Source organism: Mobula birostris, chromosome 30 (assembly GCF_030028105.1).
Source record: "Mobula birostris isolate sMobBir1 chromosome 30, sMobBir1.hap1, whole genome shotgun sequence".
NCBI classification, from domain to species: Eukaryota; Metazoa; Chordata; class Chondrichthyes; order Myliobatiformes; family Myliobatidae; genus Mobula; species Mobula birostris.
In genome coordinates this window covers 32,433,688-32,460,289 of record NC_092399.1, presented here as the reverse complement: position 1 = coordinate 32,460,289, position 26,602 = coordinate 32,433,688, and the positions used below count along the sequence as shown (strand labels likewise).

Here is a 26,602-nt window from a genome sequence, read left to right as displayed (position 1 = left end):
TCAAGATCAGATGTGGTCACCAGCAGTTCAGTCAAGTGAGCGACTACTGTAACAGCACTCATTACAAAAAAAATGTGATTTGCATATCAAATGTGAAAGTAACTACATCGACTGCATGAGTTTCCAAAACATGAAGGTGGATAAAATCAGCATTTGAGGATTTAGTGAGTAAGGTTATGAAGCTGGAGGATGTGCTCTACTCACAGGAAGGTTAAGAAACCCTCCAAGCATACTGTTAAAATACAAATGGGTGGAGACCATCGTTGAGGTGAGAATGAAGAATCTGGAGCCAAGGTAAGGAAAGCAATCTTAAAACTAGTGGAGATTAGTGACTGATTGTCATTTTCCTTGTCTTGTACCCTCTCCTTCCCCAATAGATCAATAGTTTCACAAAGCTCTCAGTCCTGAGGAAGGATCTTGGCCAGAAACGTTGACTCTTTATTCCTCTCTGTAGATGTTGCCTGACCTGCTGAGTTCCTTCAGCATTTTGTGTGTGTTCCACTCAATACCCACCACCTGACTACCAACAATCCATCAACTAAGATTGAGGCATTATACTTGTGTGTTTCCCAACACACTCCTCTAAGAATCAACTTGAAATCTCTAAGCTTCCACAAAGTACCAACTCTAGCAGGCATATCTGACAACATCATTGTCTGACTTCCCACTTTTGGATGGCGAGATGGTACGTAGTCACTAGTATCAGCAGCAGACTACTGCTGTAGCCCAAGTTGACTAAAAGGGATAGTTTACCTGTAAGATCTGGATGTGATGATAGGCTGCAGGTAGAGGATAGGCCCACACACGCACACACATACATGCTGCTGTAGAGGATTTGGGTAAGCATCTTTTAACGTACACATCCTTATAATAATCAAAATTACGAATTAAGTCAAAATTTAAAAATACTTACAGACCAGCTTTCACAATTCACAAACTTTTGAAAAAGGAAAGTAGCCTCACCAAAGACCCACAACTTCCTAACTTGTAACAGAACAATCTCTCGCTGCTGTACAGATCGCTCTGGCAAATACACTCTGTACTGAAGTTACACGCTTGAAGCTCTTTTTGAGTCACACCCATCAACACACTGTAGCAGACAGTAACTCTTCATTGACTTAGTTTTTCTCTGCAGATATTTTTGATTTATGAATGTTCAGTTTATAAAATTTTGCTGTAATGCAAAATTTTGGGGTAAGTTTCTTAGATTTACAAACCTACTTTTCACAATAACAGTTTGCTCCAACTTGGTGGCATGAACCTTGATTTCTCCAGAATTTGGTAATTTCTCCCCCTTCCTCTTCTCTACTTTCCATTCCCCATTCTTGCTCCCCTTTTAACCCTTCTTTCACTTCTCTCTGGTACCCCTTCTCCTTCCCTTTCTCCCATGGTCCACATTCCTCTCATATCAGATTCCTCTTTCTTCAGCCATTTAGCTTTTCCACCAATCACCTTCCAGTTTCTCAGTTTATCCTCCCTCCCCCAGCCACCTATCTTCCCCCTGACCTGGTTTCACCTTTCACCTGCCAGCTTGAACTCTTTCTGCTCCCCCCCCTCGCAACTTCTTAATCTGGCTTCTTCATTCCAGTCCTGATTCAAGCTACATTTATTATCAAAGAATGTATAAATTATACAACCTTGAAATTTGTTTGCTCACAGGTGGCCACAAAGCAAGAAATCCAAAAGAACCCAATTAAAGGAAAAAAAATAGAAATACCAACACCCGATGTGCAAGAGAAAGGGAAAAAGAAACACACAACTCATGCAAACAATTGAAGTGAGCAACCACCTTATGAACAAAATTGAGTTCTCAGATCCGAACCCTGGAGCAGCTTGGAGTAGGCCCAAATCCTCACTTATTATTTTGTCATATTGGCGGGCATAAAGCACAGCAGCCAGGGCAGTCTTCGTAGCCTCAGCACCATGGACAGAGGAGTCACTGCTGTGGAGAACGAGCAAAATCGGCTCTCACCTCAGATCCCGACACCCTGTCTTTTCAGTTTGCTGGGGCTGGCGTTTAGATTGACCAAACGACAGAACGGCAAAAGGCTCTGGTGCCCTGGTGAGAGAGGGTCTCGGGCCAATACGCCAGCCGTTTATTCCTCTCCGTAGATGCTGCTGAGTTCCTCCAGTATTTTCTCTGGAATTCCAGCATCTGCAAAATCTCGTGTTTACGGTTTGCCACACTGCCTGCATGAATGCAAAGTATTAAAGTGCATTTTGCCCTGCTTTATCTGCATAAAAATTGAAAAAATTAAGTGTTTTCCAGGAATACATTTCTTTCATAAATTAAGGAAGGGTTGTTTCCATTGTTTTGGATTTACTGCTGCTCAGTAGTTGCCCATGAAAAGGCTGTGGCGAGTTTCTTTCTGGTACAGCTATTGCTTTTCCAGTGAAGGGGTTTCCATAGTGTCCTCCCTATTGTCAAGTGGTTGCCAGTGTTGTAACTGTATTGGAGAAGCTTAGCTGGAGGTTCAGTTTGTTCCTGAGACAAGACTTAAGTGTTGCAGCTCGGATGTTGTCTAGTTTCATTGCCTGTGCACTATCTAGATGGATATGTACTGTCACGTCCCCCGTGACGGGAATAAAGAACCAGCAGAAATAGAAACCACTTTGGAGTCTAGTATTGCTATAAACTAATAATATTTATTAATAACTACGCAATACAGTAAACTAAGTGAAGATAAATCAGACAGCTTAGCAAGAATTATATGTAAGTAAATCAGTAAGTGTGGAAAAATATGTATGAAAAACCAAGCTTCTTTTAGTCTAGGGGTAAAAAGATACAGTCTTATGATGTTGTGTAAAGTTCAGTTCAGTTCAGTTCATGGTATTTAGTTGAATAGCAATGGAGAGAGAGAGAGTGAGTTGAGTCTTCAGGTGAGCTATTGCCGTCGATCTTCTCGTCATCCTCCAAAATCCTTCACAAGTCACCGACTGTAACTTAACAACAAAGGGGACCGTACTTTGGTGTGGTGGAGCTATCGACCCAGGCCGGGGTCGGACACATGGACAACTCCCTGCTGGTCTTGCCTTTGAATCTTCACTGGCAGAGCAATTGGATTGATCCGCCTGATCGATCCTCCAAAACCCACTTTCTCTGCGGGCACAACAATGCTCATTCAGTGTCCCGATCATGTGTCTGAGGTCTGTACCATCTGACCTCCTATTTATCCCACCAGGCTGAGCATCACCTGTCATTCAAAGAGTCCCTCCTTCCTTTGTCTGTAAAGAAATATAAGCAAGCAACAAGTCCTTGGAAGTAACATCAATAATGTGTTGTCGGTCACCATAGCAACCTTCGAGCTGCTCAGTGTTACCTCCAAAGTTAAACTCCAAAGTTACCTCCCGTGACAGTCCAACCGTCAATATTCGTCTTTCTCTCTTTTCAAAACAAACCATCAATGATAAATGACTCTCTCTGTGTCACAATGGGGGGGGGGGCATTGGGAGCAAGGGTGGACCCAAGTGCAAGACACATCTTGTGAGGTTAATTAAATTTAGTTTATTGTTCGATACCAGGACAGCAAGACAGGAGCAGGAACAGTGAACTGGACAAGGACTCAGGACTACGACTAGGCTGGGACTAAGGGTCTGGGCTAGGACTCGGAATCAGATCCGAGAGGAGACATGAAGAGGCTAGGGTATGGACTCCGAGCCAGGGACTGGGCAAGGACCCAGTACCTGGGTCTTGCCTCAGGCTCGGAACCCAGAACCAGGCATGGACATGACATGGGCTAGGGAGAGGAGGAACATGGATAAACAGGCCTCGGTCTCAGGAGAGCAGGTACATGGAACCATGGACACATACACAGAACAGAGAGCTGGGACCCCTCCTTGGGTACAGGACATAGGGCCGGGACTCATGACCCCCCGCGGGGCAACGGCAAGACGGACTGACTTACCCCAGGGAGGCGAAGATAAGACATGACCCCCTGCGGGGCAACGGTAAGACAGGCTGACTTACCCCACGGAGGCGAGGACAGGACAAGACAAGACATGACCCCCCGCGGGGCAATGGTAAGACGGCCAGACTTATCCCATGGAGGCGAGGACACGACGAGACCAACACCAAAGAACACCAGGCGATAGAACTAGACCGAAGTGCAGGCGAGGCCTGCAGACGAGGGCTAGAGGTGAGAGGGGCAGAGAAGGGATACAGACAGGGGGGGTAGGACAGGAATCCTAGAATCCTACCAGGGCGCCAGGGCCAGGACTTGACTCGGTACTTGGATGCCGCCAGGGACGGGACTTGACTCGACTCGACTCGGTATGTGGATGCCGCCAGGACCAGGACTTAAACTTGTAACCTGAATGGCCCCGGAGTCAGGACTTGACTTGGAACCCCTGGGTAGTGGCGAGCTCTCAACTCGGCCCAGGAACAGTAGACAGCAGTTCTTGATTCCCTCCGGCAGGTTAACTGACGGACCCACCTTGATGAGGAAACTTTGCAGGCTCGCTTTGGCGAGGTAACTGGACAGAGTTGCTCCGGTGAGGAAAGGTGAATTACCGGCACTTGCTTCGGCAGAGACTAGGCTTGCTCCAGCCAGATGACATCGGCACGCCGTGACTTTGGTGACTTTGCGGACGCTCTCGCGCCGAACAGCTGAAAGCCGGAGACTATAAACTACCGATTCAACTGAGAGTAAATTGCCTCTAATCACCAAGGCCGAGGGACACGGGAAAACAGGAAACCAAAGGGAAACAGGGAGTCAACGGTCCGGATCGTAACATAAGCAAAGTAAATTTAAAGGGACCCCGATCTGAACCATGACACTCTGTCTCTCTTCAAACAGTTAATAGGGCACTCCTGGATCCCCTCACAGTACCTAGACATCATGAATTCACTTGGATGCAGAGTTTCTCTCTCTGGAGCAAAGGAGAATGAGCAGTGACTTGGTAGAGGTGTACGAGATGATAAGAGGCATAGATCAAGTGTATAGCTAGACACTTTTTCCAAGGGCAGAAATGGTTCAAACGAGGGGGCATCATTTTAAGGTTGTGAAAGAAGAGTCAGCGGAAGGATTAATGAACTAAGTAGCTAACTTGCATTTTTCTAATGACCCTTTATAACCCAATGAGCTAAGCTTAGACCATTAGGCAGCAGAAAGTTTTTCACTGTCAGCCATATAGCACTGAACGCAGATGACTGAAAATAGAAAATACACCCATATAATTTAGTTATTGTCAGTTCTATGATTAAGAATACCTTGTGCCAAGGATACTTATTTGCTCCTGTTTACCTATATCTGCTTGTGTATCTGAATTACTTGCATGCCAGTATTCATGTATATTCACCTGTTTAGAAGTATAAATGCAAGCTCTCCATGATATCATGCTGAAATTAGACAAAATAGAGGGCGATGGGTAACCCTAGGTAACTTCTAAAGTAAGTACATGATTGGCACAGCATTGTGGGCTGAAGGGCCTGTATTGTGCTGTAGGGTTTTCTATGTCTCTTTGTCTCTATGTTTCTAAAGGCTTGAAGTCTGGTCTTTGGGGTTGTTTTCCTTCAACAAAGGTGATTGGAGGAAAGTATGGGAGGGGTAGATATCAGAGGTAAGGTTTTTTACACAGAGCATAAGTGTGTAGAATGCCCTGCCGGGGTGGTGGTAGAGGCATATGCATTAAGGGTATTTATGAACCTTAGATAGGCACATGGATGATAGAAAAATGGAGGGCTGTGAGGAAGAAAGGGTCAGATTGATCTTAGAGGTAGCACAACATTATGGGCCAAAGAGCCACTGTGTTGTAATGTTTGATGTTCTATGAACGAGTAAGGACACTTAATCTTGTGTTCTTAGTCACTTCTTGATATGGTAGAGTGAATTGGTTTGGCTGAAGACTGGCTACTCCCTTGTGGGATCAGCTACTTCTGCCTGAAAATCTTTCGGCATGGTACAACCTTGTCTTTAGCACTTGCACGTTGTGCTCTACAGCCACCGTTGGAGCCTGTTCCTTCCAAATCTGCTTAGATTTGAAACTAGATATGACACAACTGCAGGGTCTTCTTTGTGGGATCGCTCTGCCTTTTCTACGGCATGATACTTTTACTATTAAGCATGCACATCATGTTGAGTTGCAACTTAAACTATTAACTACTTAACTTCATTACTGAAGTACTGGCCCCCCCCCCTCCAATCCACCAAATTCAACTGCCAACCAACCATCCTCTCCCGCCCTCTTAATATCTTGGCTCCCAATCGCTGATCCCTCAGGCCACAACTCTGTCATTGCTTAAGGACATCACCTTCTGACTGCCAACTTCGATGAAACCAACATAATTAATTATTATGATGATTAAGATCTAAACGAAAGACTGAAAGCCCACAGAATAAAAACCCCTGGTTTGAATCACAGTCAAGCAGAATTTATATCTTCCTGAAGCGCAATGATTTAAATAAGGGGAACCAAAATGAATAGTGAAAGAAATCTGATAAGGAGAAGTGAAAAGATTATTTCTAACCATTAACAAATAAAAATATAATCCAAGACATGCTGAGAGATAAAGACACCGAGTTACATTGAAGTAATGAGAAAATGGATTTTGACGTGGATTTATACAGAAGGTGTATAAAATGATGAGAGACATTGATAGTTGTGGATAGCAGAGGCTTTTTCCCAGGGCTGAAATGGCTGACGTGAGGGGGCACAGTCTTAAGGTGCTTGGAAGTAGGTACAGAGGGGATTGTAAGGCTGTGTAAGACTTTCACACAGAGAGTGGCGGGTGCGTGGAATGCACTGCTGGCGGCGGTGTCAGAGGCGGATACAATGGGGTCTTCAAGCAGACACTTAGATAGGTACATGGAGCTTACAAAAATAGAGGGCTAAGTGATAAGGTAATTCTTGACAGCCTCTAGGGAAGGTTACATGGTCGGCACAACATTGTGGGCCGAAGGGCCTGTAATGTGCTGTAGATTTCTATGTTCTATGTTGTATGACAGTTGTTAGAGCATAAGAAAGAAATGAACTGGGAAGTAGCTAAGGAGCATTATGATCATGCTGGATTTAAAGATGTATTCATTATTACTATATCTATTGTTAACTCCAACTTCATGATGACAAGGTATTTCATTGCACCCTTGTGTATATGACAATAAACTCCTCTGAATTTGAATCCATTGATCAGGACATTGATGAGAAAATGAACTGCATTCTCGACTGTATCAGCAGAAGATCTTTTGATTGAAATGTAAGAAGGGCTCCCTCACTCTGAAATACCATCATCAAGCAGCTCTCTTTCCATCTTAGCATTTGAAATTTTCTCTCTCCTCTTCTTTCCAACATCCAAAATGAAAAAGAGGTTGCGGACATGTCAAAATATTTAAGGTTTTCAAGATACACTCGGGTATTACAACCTTCATTGGAATTTGCTTAGGGTGGGTTCTCAGACTGCCAAAGTGGCTCATGTGTGAACCTCCGAGTTTTCTGTGGATGGGGCAGGAGATGCCAGGTGGGAGAGGTGGGCAGGTAATTTGTGAGATGATGTTGTTTATGGAGGGTTTCTGTGCACTCCTGATGTATCAACCTGAGGTTTTCTCTGCTCCTTCTCTACTTGATGCTGCCATGCACTAGGATTTCCAGGAGTCAGTTGGGGTATTGCTACTTTTCAGAAAGGGCTTTGGGAACATCCTTAATCTATTCCTCTGTCCTCTTCTCTTCTCACAACAGAGTTTGGAAGAGAATGTCCGTTTTTTGCAAGTGCAATGTTGAACATGTGAACAAGATTGCCCACCCAACAGAGTTGACAGAGCACAATTAAGGCTTAATGTTGGAATATTTGTCTGATGGAGGACACTGATGTTGGTTTACTCATCCTTTCTGTGGAATTTAGTTATTTTGCAGAGTCACTTAGGTGGTATCTTGGCTTGCCTACAGAAGGTAGAGAGTGGTAGTAGGTGGAGAGTATTCTGCTGGTGAAGCATTGTGTTCCACAGGGATCTGTTCTGGACCCCTGCTCTTTGTGATTTTTCTAAATGATTTGGATGAGGAAGTGGAAGTGTAGGTTGGTAAGTTTGGAGATGACATGAAGGTTGGTAGTATTGTGGATAATGTATAAAGTTCTTATAGATTACAATGGGGCATTGATAGGATGCAGAGCTGGGCTGAGAAGTGGCAGGCTGAGTTCAATTCGGAAAAATGTGAAGTGGTTCACTTTAAAAGGTTAAGTTTGAAGATAGAATACAGGGTTAATAGCAGGATTCTTAACAGTGTGGAGGAACAGAGGGATCTTGGTCCATAGATCCCTCAAAGTTCCAGTGCAAGTTGATGGGGTGTTTGAGAAAGCATATAGTGTGTTGGCCTTTATTTGTAAGGATTGAGCAAGCTAGGGCTTTTTTATTCGGAGAGAAGGAAGGTGAGAGATGCCTTGATAGAAAGGTACAAGTTCATAAGAGGCATAGATTGAGTGGACAGCTAGAGACTTTTTCCCAGGGTGGAAATGGCTAATATGGTGGGGACATAGCTTTAAGGTGTTTGGAGGAAAGTATAGGGACAATGTTTTTCACAGAGAATGGTAGATACATGGAACACACCAAGAGGCAGATACATTAGGGACATTTAAGAGACTCTTTGATAGGTACCTGGATGAAAGAAAAACGGAGGGCTATATGGGAGGGAGGAGTTGCATTGGTCTTGGAGTGGGTTAAAAGTTCAGCACAACATTGTGGGCTGAAGGGCCTGTAATGTGCTGTAGTGTTCTATGTTTTATCTCTCCTGTGCTGTGGGTAGTCAAACTCTCTGAGGCATGCAGAGGGCAGGGATCACTGCTGCTCAGGTGACTGGGAGTGGTACACCAGATTTGATGTCTTGCTCCTCGAAGAAAGTGCTTGTCGGTTGGCTGATGCCCACACTTGCACAGTAAAACATCTTTTTTGGAGGAGCTTCAGTGAAAGGGGTGGGGGGTGTGGATGAAAGAGTCTGATAGGTGAGATGGGGTCCCAAATTTGTCAATGTCAGTGGCCGGGTGTTCCTGGAGGGTTAAACTTTTGTAGGAGAATTATCATACCAGTTTAGCAACTTCCATCTATTCTCTACCTTAATTATAATCTGTACTAATATGAGCATAGAAAACAAAATAAGAAAGATTGCAACTGCATCAAGGGAGTAGCATACTTTTCATTATTTTCATCGGTCAAATATAGGAATAAAAAGCTACAAAGCAATAGTTGCCAAACCTGCATAAAGGAGAAGCTGTCAGTAACTTCTGTATAAATAAGTCATCTGGCTAATGTGATTTGCAAGAAAAACAGCAATGTATTTGATAGTGAGAAAAGCACTGGGGATAAATTGAATATATAGTAAAGAATATCAAAGGCAAGAAACAAGTAAGACAGATGGGTGTTGAGGTTTTTGCATTGAGATCTTTAGTCTGCAGCCTTTACCACAATCAGAAAGTAAAGGGTGTGACTGAAACTGATGCAAGATGTGGAAAGTGTATGTGCTAGTGTTGATACGAGAAAACATGCTATGCGACTTCTGTATATTGGTGATACCCGAAGCAAACTGGGAGATCGTTTCGCTGAACACCTACACTCTGTCCGCCAGAGAAAGCAGGATCTCCCAGTGGCCACACATTGTAATTCCACATTCCATTCCCACTCTGATATGTCTATCCACGGCCTCCTGTACTGTCAAGATGAAGCCACACTCAGGTTGGAGGAAGAACACCTTATATTCCGTCTGGGTAGCCTCCAACCTGAGGGCATGAACATTGATTTCTCTAACTTCTGCTAATGCCCCTCCTCCCCTTCTTACCCCATCCCCTATTTTATTTATTTATTCATTTATTATTCCCCCCACACACTTTTATCTCTATCTCTTTCCCTCTCACTATCACTCATTGCCTTCTGTCCATCTTCTTCTGGTGCTCCCCTCCCCCTTTCTTTCTCCCGTGTCTCCAGCTTTGTTTCCCTTTAGCCAATTAACTTCCCAGCTCTTAGCTTCATCCCTCCCCCTCCTATCTTCTCCTATCATTTTGGATCTCCCCCTCCCCCTCGCACTTCCAAATCTCTTACTATCTCTTCTTTCAGTTAGTCCTGACAAAGGGTCTCGGCCCAAAACGTCGACTGTACCTCTTCCTATAGATGCTGCCTGGCCTGCTGCGTTCACCAGCACTTTGTGTGTGATGCTAGTGTTGATGAAGGATCTGGGCCCAAAATGTTGCCTGTCCTCTTTACCATAGATGCTACCTGACTTGCTGAGTTTCTCCAGCATTTTGTATGTGTTGCTTGGATTTTCAGCATCTGCAGATTTTATCTTGTTTATGCTAGTCTTTTTTTTGCTTTTATCTCAGACTGTGAGCAACCTAGCTAGACACAGGACATAACAACTTGATATGGAAACTGCTATGCTCTCAACAAAGAAACCACAAAGATTTGTGAGCAAAAGCTCAGTACATCATGGTAAACAGCCTCTCTTCACAGAATTCACACCATCTCAGTAAAGCAGCCAGCATAATCAAAGACCCCACCCTCTTGAGAATTCTCTTTTCCCCTTTTCCCAAGGACAGTTTCTATCCTGCTGTTATCAGATTCTTGCATGGAGCTCTCGTACAATAAGATGGACCCTTGGTCTCACAGTCTACCTTGTTAAGATCTTGCATTTTATTGTTTACCTGCACTGCTTCTACACTTCATTCTGCATTATTATTGCTTAACCTTAATGTATCGTGAGTGATTTGATCTGCATGAACAGTGTGCAAGACAAGCTTTTCATATATTTTGGTACTGTGAGGGGATCCTGAAGTACCCCTATTAACTGTGCTTTTGAAAAGAGAGAGAGAGAGTTATTTACCACCGATAGCTTGTTTGTAAAAGAGAGAGAGAAATGAAGATTAACTGTGGGACTGTCACTTTAAGGCACTGGAAGTAACTTTGGATTTCTACTGAGTTTGGAGTTGGAGACAGCACTGTGCAGCTCGTAAGTTGCTATGGTGACCGAAGGCAGGTTGTTGATATGTCTTCAAGGACAGTTTGCCTACTTGCATTTCTACACAGACAAAGGAAGGAGGGATTATTTGAATGACAGGTGATGCTCAGTATGAGAAGATAAAATAGGAGGTCAGATGATACAGACCTCAGACACATGATCTGGACACTGAATGAGCATTGCTGTGCCCGCAGAAAAAGTGGGTTTTGGAGGCTCGATCAGGCGGATCGATCCAATCGCTCTTGCAGTGGAAGGAGGAAAAGGGTTGACTGGTGGGGAGCTGTCCATGTGTCCACCCTCACCTGGGGGATAGATCCATCACAGAAAACTGGTCCCCTTTGTTAAGGTCACAGTCGGTGACCTGTAAAGGATTTCGAAGGACAACGAGAAGATCTACAACGTCAGCTCACCTGAAGATTCAAATCTCTCCCCCCCCATCACTACTCAACTCAATACCACGAATTGAACTGAACTGAACTTTACTCATCATCGTAAGACTGTATCTTTTTACCTCTAGACTTAAAGAAGCTTGGTTTTTCATACATATCCTTACTGATGTACTTGCTTATATATATAATCATTGCTAACCTGTTCGATTTATTTACATTTATATTACTGTATTGTGTGGTTACTAATAAATATTATTAGTTTATAGCAATACTGGACTCCAAAGTGTTCTCCATCTCTGCTGGTTCTTTATTCCCATCATGGGGTACGTGACATAAATTGGGGCCTGCGTCCGTGATATGAACAAATCGGTCGGGAGGCTGGTTTGAATTGATTGGGGAAAATCCCTTTTGATTTGGTTGGGTGGAAATACAGCAGAAATGGATGTTAGTGTTGAGGAGTTTCTGTTAGAACCAATCCCGGAAGCGCTGGATGATGCTACGAGGGTTGTGCTGTTGGGAATTGCTCAAAAGTTAAAACTAAAGATGACCACTAACATGAGGAAAGCTCAGATGCAGACGATAATAGCCCGGTATTATATAGATAAGGGAACATTTGATGAGGAGGCTAGAGTTGTTCGTGGAAGGTGAATCTGCTGAGGATGAGCTTCAGCTTCAGTTGGAAAAATTAAGAATGGAGCATGAATTGAAATTGCAATTGAAATTAAAACAGCTCGAGGCTGTTGAAGCAGAAAAGAGGAGGGTCCGTGAGGCTAGAGAGGCAGCAAGACAGAGAGAAGAGGCAGAGAGACTGAGACAGCTCGAAAGGGAGAAATGGCAACGTGAAGATCACGTGGCAGAGACATTTTAAAAGGGAGAGGTTGCAGCAAAGAGGTTTAGTGTCGGACCCTGATGATTTTTGCAGTTCGGAAGGGCTTGTTTTGTGTGATGAATTTGAAAGTTGTGTTCCTGATGAGGTAAGGGCATATCCAGTGGCAGAGGATGCCCCTACCCTGCGGGGGTTTGGTAAGAAAGCAGACGAAGAAGTTTTAACCCACGAGGTTGAGTTTACTCCAGAAAAGAGTTGGCCAGAGAATAGCTGGGAGGTTCGGGGTGAGCTTGAATTTGAAACTGGGACAAGTGATGACAGCCCAGAAGTGGCAGCTGTTCCAATTGAATGTGTTCAGGTTGTTGTAGTACCTGTGAGTTCACAGGATTCTGACCCTTATGTTAAAGCCTGAGGTGCCTGGCTTGGTTGGAAAGGAATGCAGTTTTTGTGTGACAGATGATCTTGGTTCACTGAATAAGGGGTTAACCTTGGTACCAGTGGAATGTGAGGATTCTCAGTCATTTGTATTAGACCGTGTTTTAAAAGCTGGTGAGGTCAACGTTGCTGAAAATTATGGGAAAAGTGCTGTTCCTGGACTTTTGGATAAAGTGCTGGAAAAGGTTGGATTGGTTGCGCGACCTTTGACCCTGCTTGCAGGACAAAGGCCTGCTGAAAGAGGATGTGCTAGTCTGTTGAATTTTGTTTGGACATGTGGACGCCTCCAACGTTATGTTGTTAAAGAAAAGGAAGTTTGTTATGGTTTTGGAGTGGAAGTCGTAGTGAAGGTCGGAGAAAGTTGATAAAGAGATTGTTTGGCTTCTTTCATGATATATACATAATTCTCATCAGCCTGATAATGGTGCTGAGTTTAATAAACAATGGAGGCATGTTGACAGCTCTCCAAGATAAGAGTGTTTCAGAAATTCAGCTAATGAGCGAAGTTGCTGTTGAGGCCTACAATAGCAAAACCAGAGGTTTAAATTATGATGTGTCACAGACTTTTCTACCTTCCAGATTTCCGCAGGACTTAGAGGGTAGTAAAGCTGAGGGAAGCAATGAGAAATGGAAAGGTTTGTCTTTATTGAGGAAGGAATTTCCAGAGGAACAGAAGCGAGATTCTGGAATGGTGGCTTTAAGGGAGATAGCTCTCACAGGAGAGGAGGTTCAGAGAGAGTCAGTGGGACATTATCTTAAAGATGGGATGCTAATGAGGAAGTGGAGACCAGCCACAGTGCCTGCAAGTCACGTGGTGGTTCTGAAAGTTTACAGGGTTGAAATTTTAAACATGGCTTACAGTATGTCTTTAGGGGTGAATCATGGAGTGAGGGAGACAGTGAATAGGATTGTGAAGGAATTATACTGGCCTAGTTTAAGGAAGGATGTAGTGGATTTTGTAGGCCCATTGTGAAAGACTGCAGTTGGTTATCAGTATGTGTTAACAATTGTGTGTGCTGTGTCTAGGTCCCCTGAAGCAGTGGCTTTTGAAAAGACCAAGGCCAAGACTGTGGTAACAACATTCAGTAAGTTTTACACACCGGTAGGTCTGCCCAAAGAAGTTCAATTTGACCAGGGCAGTAACTTTACTTTGGGAACATTCCAGGGGATAGTTAGAGAATTAAAAGCTAAGCACATGGTGTCATCTACACATCACACAGAGTCCAAGGGAGGCTTGGAACGGCTCAACTCAACTCTTAAGACCATGATTAAAGCACATTGTGTGAGAAATGGGAAAAATTGGGATGAGGGGGTTCCCCTCCTCTTATTTATTGTTGGAGATTTGATTCAGAAGGCAGTGAAGGGTAGTTTGTTGGAACTTGTATTCAGTTACAGGCCAAAAGGACCTTTGACCCTACTCAGAGACCTATGGTCTGATTTAGGAAAATATGTCAGTGTGCTTAATTATGTTTTCAAATTCTGGGAAAGATTTAATAGGCTTTGTGACTTTGCCAAGGAAAGTTTACAAAATGGTCGAGTCAAAATAAGACACTCGTTTGCTAGAATTGCAGCTGGGAGAATTGTTATGGAACAAAATGGAGTCATGGAATCTGATAAAGGAGTGGAAAAGCATGTTTACCCACTGAATCTAGACTCACCAAGATGTCAGAATTCCATTGTTTTGAAAAATATTACTGATAAGGTCCATCAGTTGGATCCTACACAGCGAAAACAAGTAAAAGGACTAATTGGCATTTTGGAATGGTGGGCAGGTGCCGTGCATCACGTCATTATGAATTCAGCCCTGCCTATGAAATGGCATCTTCACAGTGTGAACTTTGAGGAAAGTAAAATGGTTGAAGAAGAAATTAGAAACAGGAAAGAACAAGGAAAGAGAATGGATGACTGTATTGATAGAGTGGAGAAGGCTAAATACCTCATTAAGATTGACTTGTTAAAAGGATACTGGGGTGTTCCCTTAACAGAGAGGGCTAAAGAGATATCTGCATTTGCGACACCGTCTAGACTGTATGAGTACAATGTTTTACACTTCGGGATGAAAAACGCACCAGGGACATTTCAAAGAATAATCAATTCTGTGATTGGAGGTTTAGAATGATTTAATGGTCTGAAATGACACATGGGAAGAGCTTATTGCAGCCGTAGAAAAACGGTTTGACAGACTTTCCAAGGCCAATCTTACTGTGAACCTCAGTAAAGGCGAGTTTGGCCATGCCACAGTTACATATCTGGGTTATGTGGTGGGACAAGGCCAACTGGCTCCTGTACAGGCCAAGGTACAAGCTATTGCTGAAGTTCCTGTTCTGACCAGCAAGAAAGCTTTAAGAAGGTTTTTAGGAATGGTTAGGTATTACTGTAAGTTTTGTAAGAACTTTGCTGACATTGCTCTCCCCCTAACAAAGCTCCTAGGGAAGAATGAAAGATTTGTATGGAGTGACCTTTGCCAGGAGGCATTTGAACGTTTGGAAACCATCCTGTGTTATCATCCTGTGCTCAAAGCACCTGACTTTTCAAAGCCATTTTCTATAACAACAGGTGTTTGTGACAAAGCTGCTGAGGCAGTACTGTTACAGAAGGGAGTGGATGACATTGAACATCCAGTAGCTTATTTCTCAAAGAAATGTAATGTACACCAGAAAAAATATTCAACTATTGAAAAGGAATTACTAGCACTTATTCTGATCTTACAACATTTTGAGGCCTATGATCAGAGACCTCAAAATCTTTCTGTTGCCCAGAGACCACTTGTGGTTTACATGGGTTATAATCCATTGATGTTTCTAATTAAGATGAAAGATAAGAATAGAAGGTTGTTGAATTGGAGTCTGATATTGCAGGAATGTGACTTAAAAATCAAACATGTGAAAGGTACTGACAATATTATAGCTGATTGCTTATCCAGATGTTAAGTTGGAAATTGTACATATTTTTGCTCTGTCATCTGATGATGTTACCTGTATTGTTTTAAACTCTGTAACTTACATTTAGACAAAAAAAAATCGTCTTCGTCAATTTTTTTTCTCTGAGGAAGGGAACTGTGAGGGGATTCTGAAGTATCCCTATTAACTGTGCTTTTGAAAAGAGAGTCATAGTCATACTTTATTGATCCCGGGGGAAATTGGTTTTCGTTACAGTTGCACCATAAATAATTAAATAGTAATAAAATCATAAATAATTAAATAGTAATATGTAAATTATGCCAGGAAATAAGTCCAGGACCAGCCTATTGGCTCAGGGTGTCTGACCCTCCAAGGGAGGACTTGTAAGAGAGAGAGTTATTTAACACCAGCTTGTGTGAAAAGAGAGAGAGAGAGAGAGAGACGAAGATTAACTGTGGGACTGTCACTTTAAGGCACTGGAAGTAACTTTGGATTTCTACTGAGTTTGGAGTTGGAGACAGCACTGTGCAGCTCGTAAGTTGCTATGGTGACTGAAGGCAGGTTGCTGATACGTCTTCAAGGACGGTTTGCCTACTTGCATTTCTACACAGACAAAGGAAGGAGGGATTATTTGAATGACAGGTGATGCTCAGTATGAGAAGATAAAATAGGAGGTCAGATGATACAGACCTCAGACACATGATCTGGACACTGAATGAGCATTGCTGTGCCCGCAGGAAAAGTAGGTTTTGGAAGATCGATTGGGCGGATCGATCCATCGCTCTTGCAGTGGGAGGAGGAAAAGGGATTGACTGGTGGGGAGCTGTCCATGTGTCCACCCTCACCTGGGTGAGAGCTCCACCACAGAAAACCGGTCCCCTTTGTTAAAGTCACAGTCAGTGACCTGTAAAGGATTTCGAAGGACAACGTCAGCTCACCTGAAAACTCAAATCTCTCCCTCTCTCCCTCCATCACTACTCAACTCAATAGCACGAACTGAACTGAACTGAACTTTACTCATCATCGTAAGACTGTATCTTTTTACCTCTAGACTTAAAGCTTGGTTTTCCATACATATATTTCCACACTTACTGATATACTTACTTATATATATAATCATTGCTAATCTGTTTTATTTATTTACATTTATATTACTGTATTGCATAGTTACTAATAAATGTTATTAGTTTATAGCAATACTGGACTCCAAAGTGATTTCTATTTCTGCTGGTTCTTTATTCCCGTCACGGGGTACATGACAGTACATGTGACAAAAATAATTCAATGCCAATACATTCTTCTAAAAATGGGAGGAATTGAATGTGGTGCTCCAGATGTGGCCTAACCTGAATTTTATAAAGCTGCAACATAACTTCCTGACTCTTGAACTCAATGCTTTAACAAAGCATTCCATACGCTTTCTTTATCACCCTATAAACTTTCAGAGACCGGTGGACTTGGATCCTAAGATCTCTCTGCACATCAACACTGTTAAGGGTCCTGCCATTAACTGTGTACTTTTGACCTTCCAAAATGTAACAGCTTACACTTGCCCAGATTGAACACCATCTGGCTTTTCTCTGCCCATATCTGTAACTGATCAATATCCTGGCTGTATCCTTTGTCAGTCATACACTATTCACAGTGCCACCAATCTTTGTGTTATTTGCAAACTTACTAACCCACTGATCCACATCTTCATCCAGGTCTTTCATATGTGTATCATGAACAGCAGATCCTTGTGTAACACGTCCAATCATGGGTCCCAAACCAGAGTAAGATCCAACAACTACCCCCTGTCTTCTATGGGCAAAGCAATTTTGATCCAAACGGTCAACCACTGTGGATTCCATTCTTTTTAATCTTTAGGATGAGCCTGCCATGGGGGACCTTTTCAACAGCTTTACTAAAATTGATGTTGTAGATGACATCCATTGCTCTACATTCATCAATCACCTTCCTTAAATCCTTAGAAAAACCCAATTAAGCTATTAAGGTATGAGTTGTCCCACACAAAACCACGCTGACTCCAAATGTTCAATAATCCTACCCATAAGAATCCTCTCCAATAGCTTCCATACCATAGACGTAAGATTCACAGGATTATCACAATTTCCCTGCTTGGACAAGGGAACAACATTACTGTAGATACCCGCTTGTCCTGTGGCTAGATGTGATGCAAAGATCTTGGTTAAGACCCCAGCAATCTCATCTCTTGCCTCTCTCAAAAACCTGGGATGTATCCCATGAGGCCTTTCAGACATCCACCTGATGTTCTTCAGAAGACACAACATCAGCTCCTTTTTTAAAAATCTCACAATGCCCTAGCTCTACATTGATCTCACATTCCTCCATATCCTTCTCCTTGGTGAATACTGATGCTGAGTATTTATATAGGGCCTTGCCCACATTCTGTGACTCCAAACATATGCTCCCTCCTTTAACTTTAAGTGGTACTACCCTCTAATTATCCTCTTGTTCATGATGTAGATAGACAGACAAACTTTATTGATCCCGAGGGAAACTGGGTTTCGTTACAGTTGCACCAACCAAGAATAGAGCACAAACATAACAATACAAAACCATAAACAATCAAATAATAATATGTAAATTACGCCAGATGGAAATAAGTCCAGGACCAGCCTATTGGCTCAGGGTGTCTGACCCTCCAAGGGAGGAGTTGTAAAGTTTGATGGCCACAGGCAGGAATACTTCCTATGATGGTAACATGGTTGAAGTCACCCAAGATGGTAATGAGGGCACTTGGGTGCTGGGTTTGTAATCTGGCTATGATGGTGTAAATGATGTTACACGCTGACGTCGTATAGTATAGAATGCCTATAAATCTACCCCATGATCATCTAACCTTTCCCTCCTATGCAGCCCATAACCCTCTGTTTTTCTTACCTCCACGTGTCTAAGATTCTTTTAAATGTTCATATTGTATCAGCCTCTATCATTGTCCCTGGCAGTACACTCCAGTACACTTCATTATCTGTGTAAAAAATCTACCTCTAACAATTCCCCCTAAAATGTCCAACTTTCACCCTAGTGCCTCATGGCTCTCTGGATGTGTTTATTATGGGGAAACCTGTCAAATGCCTTACTGAAATCCATATACACTACATCCACCTCACTATCTTCATCACCTCCTCATATCACTCAATGAGGCTTGTGAAGCACAATTTGTTTCTCAGGAAGCCATGCTGACTACCCCTAATGCTTCTCTGAATGCTCACAAATCCTGCCCCCAAAGAGTCCTTTCCAATATTTTGCCCAGCGCTGATGTAAGACTCATTTGTCCATAATCCCCAGGATTATCCCAATTACATTTCCTGGACAATGGAAAAAAATTTCTGACATCCTCTAGTCCTTTGTTACCCCTCCTGTGGCCTGGGAGGATATATACATCATTGTCAACACCCTAAGGATCTCTTCCCTCACTTCTCATAGTAACCTGAGTATTCCAATCCAGACTGGGGACTTATCTATCCTAATATCTTTCAGAAGCTTCCACACTAATTCTTTCTTTAACTCAACATGCTCCAGCACGTTAGCCTGTTCTACACTGACCTCACATTCATCAAAGTTCCTCTCCCTGGTGATCATGAAGCAAAGTATTCATTAACAACCTTCTCTACCTCCTCCACCTCCAGGCACATATTTCTCCCTCTATCTCTGAGCGGTCCTACCCTCACCTGAGTCATCCTCCTGCTCTTCACGTATGTTTTGGAGTTTTTATTAATCCTATTTGCCAAGGCCTTCTTATGGCCCTTTCAAGCTCTCCTAGCTCCCTTCTTAAGCTTCTTCCTGGCTATCACTCTCAAGAGGTCTGCCTGAATTTTGCTTCCTGAACCCTTTATGCTTCCTTTTATCTTTCAGCTAAATGTTCCACCGCTCTTGGTTCCTTTACCCTGCCATCCCTTTCCTTTCTCCGTGGGACAAGCCAATTTAGAAGCCCGTGTAAGTGGTCCATTGTCTTTCCCACAGCTTTAAATCAGCATTATTAATCTCGCTAAAAGCAGAGAAGTAGAGAGGAAGTGGTTATGAAATGGTAACTCTTTCAAGATGATGTTATTTACAGTTTTGCATTTTTTTTTCTAAGTGGACTGTTCAAGGGGGGAAATGTGGAAGTGAGAACACTAAATAATTTCCAAAAGCGCATCAGAGATTTCCACACTATATGTTTCTGCTGAATTGCTAAAATAATGTTATCTACTTTCCTACCAAATAAAACTAGAATTAGTGTGAAAGAATAGTGTACAGAAATTCCTGCTAAATATTAGTCCAATTAAATTTGGGATGGGTTACAGTGTAAAGTGGTAGTTGAGTAGAAGGACTAAGGATAAATGATTACAGAACTGAATAAGCTTATAGGTGTGCAATGGAATCACGCCACAGTAATAATGAAACAGGAGGCGCAAGTTTTTAAAACACATTTGATAAACGAACCTCAATGGAAACAGAATTACTGTAAAATATTGAATATAAACACATTTAAATCATGAATTAGGGTAAGGTATCTTTCTGTATGTTGTTTTGCAATAAGACCGGTGTTCTTTTTCTTTTTATTTATTCAGAGTTCCTGCTCGGTAACAAGTCTATCTGGCCCAGTCTGTACCACCCGCTTACACTCATTGACAATTAATTTGTGAACTTGAACGTCTGTGGGAGAAAACCAGATCACCAGTTTAGATCATTTACATATCATCACAGATAGTATACGTCATAAAATTTGTTGTTTTTCAGCCGTAGCACAGTACAAGACATAGAATATACTACAAATTATGGTAAGAAATATATAGGTAAGCAAAAAGAGAGCAGATAGAGTGAGGTAGTGTTCATGGGTTCATTGTCCATTGAGAAATCTGATGGCTGAGAGGAAGGGGCTGTTTCTGAACGATTGAACGTTTGTCTCCAGGCTCCTGGACCTCTTCTCTGATGGTAGTATTGAGAAGTGGGCATGTCCTGGGTCGTGGGCGTCCTTAATGATGGACGCGGCCTTTCGGAGATGTCCTCAATGACGGGAAGGCTAGTGCCCACGATGGAGTTAGCTGAGTTTGTAGTTTTACGCAGCTTTTTTCCAATCCTGCGTAGTAGCCCCTTCGTACCAGATGATGATACAACCAGACAGAATACTCTCCACAATACACCTGCAGAAATTTGAGAGAGTCTTTGGTGACGTAAAGAAACCTCCCCAAACTAATAAAATATAGCCACTGGTGTGCCTTCTTTGTAACTTCATCAATATTTTGGGCCCAGGATAGATCTTCAGAGACGCTAACGCTCAGGAACTTCTGACTTCAGCTGACCTCTCAATGAGGACTGGTCTGTTTCCCTTCCTGAAGTCCACAATCAATCCCTTGGTTTTGCTGATGTTGTTGTGACAGCACTCAACCTGCTGATCTATCTCACTCATGTATGCCTCCTCATCACCGTATGAGATTTTGCCGACAGCAGTTGTATCATCAGTAAATTTATAGATGGTGTTTGAGCTGTGCCTAGCCACAGACGTGGGTATAGAGTGAGTAGACCAGCATTCTAAGCACCTGGAGGTGTGCCTCTGTAGATATTCAATGAGGAGATTTTAATAAAATGGGTGAAATATAACAGAGGACAAGAAACAGAGAAATGCTTGAAGTGTTTTTCCAGTTGTGGGGAGGAACAGATAGCAATGGAGGCAAGGCAAAATTTCAGTTCCGCATGTTTCTATTTCCGCATCAATTCAGCATTTCCCATAGACAATGCAGTACAAAAGAGCAACTTTTCCCTCAATGTCAGCAAAACAAACGAGCCTGTTACTAATTTCATTCAGGAAGTGGATAGAGCACAGACCTTTATATGTATCAATAGTGCTGAGGTCCAGATGGCTGAGAGTTTTTAGTTCCTAGGTGTAAATACCACCACCAATGTGTCCCGGTCCAACCAGGTAGATACTGTGGCCAAGGAAGCACCCTACCATTGATTTCGTCAGCAATTCCCAGTGCCTTAAGACGACAGACAACGTAATCAAACACCATTCCGGTCACTCTCTCTCATTCTCCCTCACATAAGGCACTTTCTCCACAGCTGTAATTCGATATTCTGTCTTCTGTTTTTTTAAATTTCTTTTGCACAATCTTGATGTACTTGTGTTTGGAATGATCTACCTAGATGGCTTGCAAGCAAAGGTCCTGGTGAAGGGTCTCGGCCGGAAACCTTGTCTACGTACTCCCCTCCATAGATGCTGCCTGGCCTCCTGAGTTCCTCCAGCATTTTGTGTGTGTTGCTCCGGATTTCCAGCATCTGCAGAATCCGTTGTTTATGCAAACAAAAGCTTGTCACTGCCTGTCTGTACATTTGACAAGAATAAACCAACTAACATTGATTTATCGACCAATGGAGTGTGGTCAGTGTTGTAATATTGGGGAACGGGGCTGCACAGTAGAGTGGCAGTTAACACATTGCTTTACAATGCCAGCTGTGAGATCAGGGTTCAATTCTCACTGCTGTCTGTAAGGAGTTTGTACATTTCCTCTGGGCACTCTAGTTTCCCCCACATTCCAAGGAAGTAAGGATTGGTATTGGAGTTGTGGGCAAGCTATGTTGGTGCCAGAGGCGTAGCAACACTTGCAGGCTGCCTGGCATATCCTCAATGCAAACAACGCATTTCACTGTATGCCTTGATGTACCTGTGACAAATAAAGTTATGTCTTTATGTACTCATCTATAATCTGCATACTTAATGATCTTGCATTTTAAAAATGTCATTCATACGTAATAATAAGCACAGAACCACTGGATTATGATAGCAATACACCTGGCTCCCTGAACTAGTATAGTCTTTGTTTAACTCTCGGATGGTTAACTCCTCAATGGCCAGCAAGTCACTCAGTTCAAGGGCAATTGGGGGTGAGCTATAAATACTGGCCTTTCCGGTAGCACCTGACAACGACAGATGGTTTCAAACCTCTGGTGTTTTTCGGCATCACTTATGCTGACTCTCACTTCCACATTTGCCTGCTTGAATAATTGTTAGCAAAACCAAAAATAATGCCTTCTTCAAAGGGTGGCCAATCTATCTGTGTAGTTCTTCCCCACTGCTACTTATTCAGGAAGAATAACCTTAGAAATTCATGAGTTAATTCATACAGTGAAATGTTTGTCATGTTCCTTGCTATTTCATATGAAGAACACATATTTTGTCTTCAGAGTACCATCCTCTGCAATACGCACGTGCATCTGAAATAACGCCTTTATAATTCGTCCTGGTGAAGGCTTTCAGTCTGAAACGTCTCTACTAATGCCTCCACAATCTCTTCAACTACGTCTTTCAGAACACTGAGGTGTAGTAAAATGGTCCAGGTGACTTAGCTTCCTTTGGACCTTTCAGCTTCCCAAGCCCCTTCTCCTTAGCAACAGCAACTACTGCACACTCACTTCTGCCCCCTGGCACTCTCAGGTGTCTGGCATACTGCTAGTGTCTTCCACAGAGAAGACTGACACAGAATGCTTACTGAGTTTGTCTGTCATTTCTCTGTCCCACATTACTGCCTCTCCAGCATCATTTTCTGATATCCATTCTCACCTTTCTTCTACTCTTTATGTATTTGAAAAAACTTGTATCCATTTTTATATTATCGGCTAGCTTACCTTCTGTCATAGACGGGGGCGTTGGGAACGGACCCAAATGCAAGACACAGACACTGAAGTACTAGGAACAGGAATGGACAAAACTAAATGACAGGACAGAACACAGACTAGGCTAGAGGAGCAGGACCAGGACGAGAGACTGGGAACAAGGAGCCTAGGTGTGGACTCCGAGCCAGAGGCTGGACAAGGACCCAGAACATGGGTCTTGACTCAGGCTCAGACCCCAAAACCAGGCGAAGACGCGACAAGGCTCGGGTTCCTGGACACCAGGCGAAGACGCGACGAGGCTCGGGTTCCTGGACACCAGGCGAAGACGCGACGAGGCTCGGGTTCCTAGACACCAGGCGAAGACGCGACGAGGCTCGGGTTCCTGGACACCAGGCGAAGACGCGACGAGGCTCGGGTTCCTGGACACCAGGCGAAGACGCGACGAGGCTCGGGTTCCTGGACACCAGGCGAAGACGCGACGAGGCTCGGGTTCCTGGACACCAGGCGAAGACGCGACGAGGCTCGGGTTCCTGGACACCAGGCGAAGACGCGACGAGGCTCGGGTTCCTGGACACCAGGCGAAGACGCGACGAGGCTCGGGTTCCTGGACACCAGGCGAAGACGCGACGAGGCTCGGGTTCCTGGACACCAGGCGAAGACGCGACGAGGCTCGGGTTCCTGGAGACCCAGGTTCTTGGAGGCTAGACAAGGACGTGACGGGGCAAGGGTGCTTCGAGGCAACTCCTGGGCAGAACGCGGGACTCCACCCCACAGAGGCAAGGACAGGGAGGGACGGACACAACCACATGGTAATGGCAATCGGCCTGGCTTACCCGATGGAGGCAAAGGACAGGAAGGGAGCTAGGTCCGGGGTGGCTCCAAGACTCGAGGTGACCGGTAACCACGGCAGGCTACGGGACAGCGTGACTGACTCGAGCCTTCCACCAGTGGGGTTGCTCCAAGGGAAGACTGACAAGATGACCCAGCAACCACACTCGATCCCAGGGCCACCTATATTCCCAGCCCCAAGATGAGCATCAGGTGCTTATGGTTAAGTCCAACTGAAACAAGGGATAGCCAGAAGACCCGGAGTCTGGAGTCCGTGGACCGGACCATGAACCGGAATGCGGACTTAGGACTGGACCATGACACCTTCGTATTTCATCGTTTCTGTTCTTATTGCTTACTAGTTGCCTTTTATTGATTTTTAAAAGCTCCCCAATTCTCTAGCTTCCCTTTAATTTTGCTATATTTTATGCCCTCTCTTTTGTTTGAATGCTGTCTTTGACTTCCCTTTTCAGGTACTGTTGCCTCATCTCCCTTTAGAATACTTCTTTGGCATCAATCTTTCCTGCACATTCTGAAATTCTGCCAGAAATCCCAGCCACTGCTGTTCTGCTGTCATCTCTACTATGGTCCCTTTCCGATTAACTTTGGCCAATTCCTCTCTCATGCCTCTGTAATTCCCCTTATTCCACTGTAATACTGATACATCTAATTTTAGCTTCTCTCTTTCAAACTATCCCCTAAGGGTTCCTTTACGTTAAACTCTCCAATCAAATATTGATCATTACACAACACCCAATCCACAATTGTCTTTTCCATAGTGGGTTGTCCGAGAAAGCCATCTCATAGGGATTCCATAAATTCCTCCTCCTGGGATCCAGCACCAAACTGATTTTCTCAATCTACCTGCATATTGAAATCCCCCTGTGACTCTCGTAACATTCTCCCCTTTACATGCATTTTCTATCTCCCATTTTAATTTGTACTCCACATTCTGAGTGATTCCCCAAATTGCTGGAAGTACTCAAAAAAAAATCATTGAGCACCTGTGGAGAGAGTTACTTTCCTGATGCTGCCTGATCTGCTGAGTACTTCCAAAATACAACATTTTTTGGAAGGACAAACCAAGGTAGAACATACAGGGTTAATGGTAAGGCACTGAGGATTGCAGTAGAACAGAGGGATCTGGGAATACAGATACAAAATTCCCTAAAAGTGGTGTCACAGGTAGGTAGGGTTGTAAAGAGAGCTTTTGGTACATTGGCCTTTATTAATCAAAGTATTGAGTATAGGAGCTGGAATGTTATGATGAGGTTGTGTAAGGCATTGGTGAGGCCAAATCTGGAGTATTGTGTTCAGTTTTGGTCACCAAATTACAGGAAGGATATAAATAAGGTTGAAAGAGTGCAGAGAAGGTTTACAAGGATGTTGCTGGGACTTGAGAAACTCAGTTACAGAGAAAGGTTGAATAGTTTAGGACTTTATTCCCTGGAGTGTAGAAGAATGAGGGGAGATTTGATAGAGGTATATAAAATTATGATGGGTATAGATAGAGTGAATGCAAGTAGGCTTTTTCCACTGAGGCAAAGGGAGAAAAAAACCAGAGGACATGGGTTAAGGGTGAGGGGGGAAAAGTTTAAAGGGAACATTAGTGGGGGCTTCTTCACACAGAGAGCGTTGGGAGTGTGGAATGAGCTGCCAGACGAGGTGGTCAATGTGGGTCCTTTTTTAACATTTAAGAATAAATTGGACAGATACATGGATGGGAGGTGTATGGAGGGATATGGTCCGTGTGCAGGTCAGTGGGACTGGGCAGAAAATGGTTCAGCACAGCCAAGAAGGGCCAAAAGGCCTGTTTCTGTGCTGTCGTTTTTCTATGGTTTCTATGGTTTCTATTGAGCAGAACAGCACAGGATCAGGCCCTTTGTCCTACGATATCAATGCTGAACAGGATGCATAATAAACTATATCTCTTCTGCCTGCACGTGATCCATATCTCTCCATTCCATCAATATTCATGTGTCTATCTAAAAGCCTCTTAAACATGATTATTGTATCTGCTTCCACCACTACCCCTGGCAACACTTTCCATGCAACCAACCACTTGCTATGCGGACCTCTCTCTTGAACTTTCTCCCCTCATCTTAGATGCATGTTCTCTAGTGTCTGAAGTCCAAAACATGTTCTACGTTTGGATTGAAATGCAGTGGGTTCCGGTGAATCGGGGCAGCAGTTTATTTGGGACAACTCTGAAAGAACAAAAACAAAATTGAGAAGATAGCTCGGATTCCCTTGATTTATTTTGGACTCTGTGCTACTTAATGTGAGCAGGAGATTGTTGCCAGGCAGTTTCTAACTAGCATCAGTCCCGTGCACTTCTGTAGTTGTTGGACACTACATCGTCCAAAGAGCGATCCAATTTTAAATAGCACCAGTTACCTGTGTTTGTGTTCAAAAAGCAGTGACTTTTGCCACTGATAGTTGGTGAGAAATAATCATTCAGACAACTTGTCACAGTTTTGCTCACGGCTGTTTCAAGCATTCAGCTTTGGAGAAGTCAGAAGCAGCCCAGAGTGAAAATGAAATTATCTCGCTGATTCAGCAAGTCAGGAGTTACGAAGTGTCATCTTGAATGTTACAGTGAAAATGCGTTTGGAGGATGCAATCATCTAAAGGATTGTGTGAAGGCATCCGTTACCTACAGTAGATGTACTGGC

The 26,602-nt window shown here is 43.4% G+C and overlaps 2 long non-coding RNA genes across 2 annotated transcripts in view; one reads left to right on the top strand and one right to left on the bottom strand.

The window, feature by feature from the left end:
• On the top strand, positions 1-21,803 carry LOC140190430 (uncharacterized). Its single transcript, XR_011883607.1, has 3 exons — positions 1-294; positions 1,660-1,777; positions 21,633-21,803. It is a non-coding gene; the product is annotated as an uncharacterized lncRNA (long non-coding RNA).
• Positions 20,110-26,602, bottom strand: part of LOC140190431 (uncharacterized) — a 27,894-nt gene continuing 21,401 nt past the window's right edge. The window contains exon 3 of the long non-coding RNA XR_011883608.1: positions 20,110-20,144. This is a non-coding gene — a long non-coding RNA (uncharacterized lncRNA). The remainder of the gene's footprint in view (positions 20,145-26,602) is intronic.